This window comes from Engraulis encrasicolus, chromosome 16 (genome assembly GCF_034702125.1).
Source record: "Engraulis encrasicolus isolate BLACKSEA-1 chromosome 16, IST_EnEncr_1.0, whole genome shotgun sequence".
NCBI classification, from domain to species: Eukaryota; Metazoa; Chordata; class Actinopteri; order Clupeiformes; family Engraulidae; genus Engraulis; species Engraulis encrasicolus.
The window spans coordinates 20,534,698-20,539,345 of record NC_085872.1 but is presented as its reverse complement, the minus strand read 5'-3'; the positions used below and the strand labels follow the sequence as shown (position 1 = coordinate 20,539,345).

General features: G+C 43.5%; 1 long non-coding RNA gene across 8 annotated transcripts; it reads left to right on the top strand.

The window, feature by feature from the left end:
- Window positions 1-489: 489 nt before the first annotated feature.
- LOC134465347 (uncharacterized) lies at window positions 490-3,542 on the top strand. 8 transcript variants are annotated; one of them, XR_010038148.1, is made up of 7 exons: window positions 642-1,122; window positions 1,342-1,396; window positions 1,647-1,716; window positions 2,139-2,265; window positions 2,495-2,591; window positions 2,940-3,108; window positions 3,339-3,542. It is a non-coding gene; the product is annotated as an uncharacterized LOC134465347 (long non-coding RNA). The 8 variants fall into 8 exon arrangements; XR_010038144.1 differs by adding an exon at window positions 490-539 and having other exon boundaries at window positions 989-1,122; window positions 1,342-2,265; XR_010038149.1 differs by lacking the exon at window positions 1,647-1,716.
- The last annotated feature ends 1,106 nt before the right edge of the window (window positions 3,543-4,648 follow it).

Here is a 4,648-nt window from a genome sequence, read left to right as displayed (position 1 = left end):
AATGTCCTTCTGCTGCAACTAAGTCACGACTGGCAATGGCTAATACTCTTTTGTCACCTTTCCTTTGAGCTGCTCTTCTGATTTTGTCATCAGCTCTCAGTTCAGCACATTTGGTGAGACTTTCTTTAGTTCTTTGGCCTTTCAAATACTTGTTATTTCTATCACAAAATATACACCGAACTTCATACACTCTTGAAGCAGTTGGAGCTTCTCTTCTAGATCTCCTTAGGTCCTCTGTGACAGGGGTTTCTGCAGGGTATTTTTTTTCAACAATCCTGTCCAGGTCTTTTTTCATGGTAAATATGCTGCGACATTTTCTATGATACAAAATGTCTGGTATTTTCAATATGGTCCAGCTGCGTCTTGTCCAGCTAATACCGCTACGCCCATTCCTCCTTACTAGACCGCCCTCACAGTAACGCCCCTTTGGCTGTTCAAGTTTGAAGTCAGTGACATGCTGCCGAATGACAACACAAGCGCCACGCGGGACTTATTAAAACGACTGGATGGATTTCGCTGCAGCGATCACTCAACTGTCGGTAAGATTTCGAATAAAATGCATGAATATACATAACGGTTACTTTACGAGTTGACTTTCAGTCGGAGGGCGAACATTTACCTCGGCCCACCAATTAGCGGTTTTGGCTAATGATTTTTAGCTTCAAGGCAAGATAACAGGCTGCCCTTCGTAAGTTTGTTTCAGATGTTGTGTGTGTATTTGTCATAATGTACAGTAATAAGTTATGGACAGACATACAGTAGTTTCTTCCTGTGCTGCGTTGTGCACGTCTGTTTCATCATCTGAGCTATCAGTTGTGTTTCTTTGAAGCAAAGATGTATAGAATAGCACTGAAAGTCGGAGGTGTCATATTTGTTCAACCTGGTGTTAAACGTAATTTCAATTCTTGACCAGTGCATGTAAAGAAATTGTAAATAAAACCGACTTGATGTAGTAGTGCTAAAAATAAACCTTTATATTTTCTCTTAGTGAACTTCTCAAAATATATGGGCTACAATGTAGATACTACTTGGGATGGGTTTATCGTTACCTATTGTTTCTGATGGGGCGTTAATTGGTGTGGCACCCGGAACTCTTCCTCACTTCGGGGAGATTGGCAAGGGGTAAGCTGTGTTTTTTTCCCCTCCGTGTTACAAACTATTTAATGATGTTTCTGTACTTTAATTTCTCTGTTATTTTATTGATCTTTGATGGGAAGATATTCTGTTACGTTTGTGTTGATATTTTCGTTGTAATTTTCGCTCAAAGTATGTACATTAGCGCCATTAATGTCCGCGATCGTTATGAAGTTAACAGGTGCTAACGAGCCTATTGTGTCGCAGGAATGCCGTTCGCTTCGACCCCTTGCAGTGTGCCTCATTGTGTCCGCCCTGTCAGGTATGTGTTAATGTATGAAAGAGATCCCTGTGGTATTTTCGGTGATAAACATTGTATTTTCTTTTGGTTTTAACTTTGTAAACTATACGATCTAAGTGCCTTGGTTCCAAGACTATTTACTCTCAAAATCTCTGTTTTCATCACACTTCTGATGTTGCCGATTTGAATGTCTACGAAGACTGTGTTATGAAGAAATATATATTTCCATTTTTGTCATGTACACTTGTTCTATTGTAGCCTATCTGTCTAGGTCAACGGAGCGATTTTCCTCCAGTGGAAGAGGCTGTAGCGTAGGCAGTGGTATAGTCTACGTTTTGATGGTGGGTATACTGTATTTTTGAGCAATTCTTTTAGGTGGTTATGGGTAATATTGAATCAATCAATTTTAGGCGGGTATACTGAAATCCCTGACATTTTCAGATAGGCTATTCTACTGCTCTAGTCCTGGTCTCATAGACAGGCCTGGCCTCTCGCCTTTATCCCTGCCCTCCATCTCTTAGGGAGCTGGATGTGTCAGAGTCTCAGCAGGATTAAGTTTAAGACCAGTTTAGACCGATCAGCTTCAGAGACACGCTGTCCTCTGTTTCCTCTCTCTCCTATTTTCACTTTCTCGGTCCCCACTCTCTATCTCTCTTTTTTTTTTTTCTTTCTCCTTCTCTGTAAGTCCTGCCTCCTAATGTGCCATATAACCTGTATCTCGCCTATTGTGTGTGTGTGTGTGTTTGTGAATGTGTTCACGCAGATATAAGAAGTTGGGGTTGGGGTTGGGGTTGATGATCCACATGATGGTGATGGACCAGGACAGCTCTGGACCTCCTGACTGGCAGCTCCATCCTCAACCTCCCTTCCTGTCCTTCACACATGTGCAGGTAAGGCCAATTTTTAAAAACTCACTGCATTGTCTGAGGCAAAAGTAGGAGAAAAGGAGTGAGTGAGTGAGTGAGTGAGAACCCGGCCATTACATGTGATGTGACCCTTAAAGGGCGTGTGTGTGTCCTAGAACCAAGACAGTGGCAGTGTGTGTCTGTCTGTCTTTGGTTAAGGATATCTTTAAGATACTACCTTGTTGTGTTAACATTATTTTGCTATTTCTGACAGGCAGAGAGGCAGTTTTCTGAAGGATGGTTAATGTCAGTACCAACATGTTGTGATGGAGGCTTCCACCTGAACTGAACACAGAAACTTGCACACAGTGGTGAGTAAAACACTGAATCTGTTTTGTTCTGCACTAGACCAATAAGTATTTCATACAGTAATTCCTTTCTGTGCTGTGTTTATTTATTGAAAAAAAATGTGGATGGAGGATAATACAAAACACTGGCACTGTAGTGATCCCTGCACAGGCCAGAAGCTGTGTATCTCTTCAGCCTGGTGTTCTGCATTAAAATGATGGGTGTGATTTTTATGTAGTGTATTCTATGTATCCCTCTCGTGTGTGTGTGTGTGTGTGTGTGTGTGTGTGTGTGTGTGTGTGTGTGTGTGTGTGTGTGTGTGTGTGTGTGTGTGTGTGTGTGTGTGTGTGTGTGTGTGTGTGTGCGTGCAGATGGAAGCAGTCGTTCCTGTTCAGCATTGATATGCCGGTAATGGGTTTGATGAACCACAGCATGGTGATGGGCAATCAGCATCAGGACCAGGGCCGCTCACAAGGAGAACCTCCTGCCTTGCCTCTTCATCCTCAACCTCCAATCTTCCTGCTCTTCACACATGTGCAGGTGAGGACAACCTCTAAAATGCACACTTGACTTGAGGCAAAGGGGGGAGAATAGGCGTGCATGCATGCATGCATGCACGTGCACCAAACTTTAAGACAGTAGCAGTGTGTGGGGGGGCATGTGCACAAGCATATGCACGTGCTCATGTCATGTCCTTCTGTAGGTAGATAGGGGGTGGTTGTTTTTGTCTTAATTGTCATTCATAACATTAACATGCCTTTTTTTGACAGGCACAGAGCCAGTTTTCAGAGGGAGGGCTGATGACACCAGCAACTTCGGATCTGAACCTGATCAACCCAGCACCAACCACTGTGCCGCTCCTCCTCTGCCAACTGCACCACATGGCTCCACCATCTCAAAAAGGCACAGACACTACTCCACTTCCTGCGAAGGATGAGAGAAGAGCCGACCTCCCCACAACGGCACTCACCACCTTCTACACCTTCTTCTCTGTCTGGCATGGCAGCCGTCAAGCTGAAGACTAGAAGGCAGTACAGAGAGTGGTGAGGACAGCAGAAAAGCTCATAAGATCACCCCTACCTGTTCTCCCTACTACCATCAGGGAAGCGCTAGCCCAGCATGCGGTGCTGCAAAAGCACACTGGGAAACGGCTTCTTTCCACAAGCCATCAGACTCCTCAACGCACTGAAGAAAACCACATGAATAACCAAGGACACGGGAGAATATTCCATGAACACTTCTTTCACCATGCCACTTACACTTTACTCATTGCACCTTGTATACAGCATCTTCACATCACCTGTATGAACTTCTCCTGCCGTGTGTGTGTGTGTCCACTGTGTTTGTGTATTTATTGTCCATCAGTATGTTAATCTTATTATTGCACACTGTTTGGGTGTCTGTGTGAGTGTATTTATAGTATGTATCAGTCTGTATTTAATGCCAATGCCTTATTTTTAGTTATTAGTTAAATGCACATTGGAGACTGGTCAAACACAATTTCAAACTTTGTGTTAACCCTCCATAGATTTTTGTCAAAAAATGGAGTCTAATCTACTGTACTACACAGGCGATCAACAGACCACACAGTTGAGTGCTGTTTTATGCACTCTGAATATGAGGAGAGGGAGAGGTGACCGTTCACACTTCGTAGTGTAAAAGTAAACAGAAATAAATTCACATTTCATTCCTGTCTCGTTCACTTCTTTCAGCAATGTATGTGGCCTACATGCAGAGAAGCTGACAGGGGGGACAAAGGGGTCCGTTGACCTGGGCCCAGTGAGACGAGGGGTCCAGGAATGGGTCCTCATTACATTGTATGTAGTCTATGTATTGAGTGGGGGGCCCTTTCAGATGACTTTGTCCTGGGCAAAGCCAAAGCTGTCAGCGGTCCTGATTATGTATGCACAAACACTGGTTATGATGATAGGAAAAGTTTTCTCTGTTTTCTGATGGCCTTTGAATTAAGACAGGCCAATCTGGAACCTCTCCTGGATAAAGTGTAAGCTTCAATGGTGTGGTCACTCCTAAATCATAGACAGACATGGAGTATGGTATTTCAAATACTATTTCATGTATT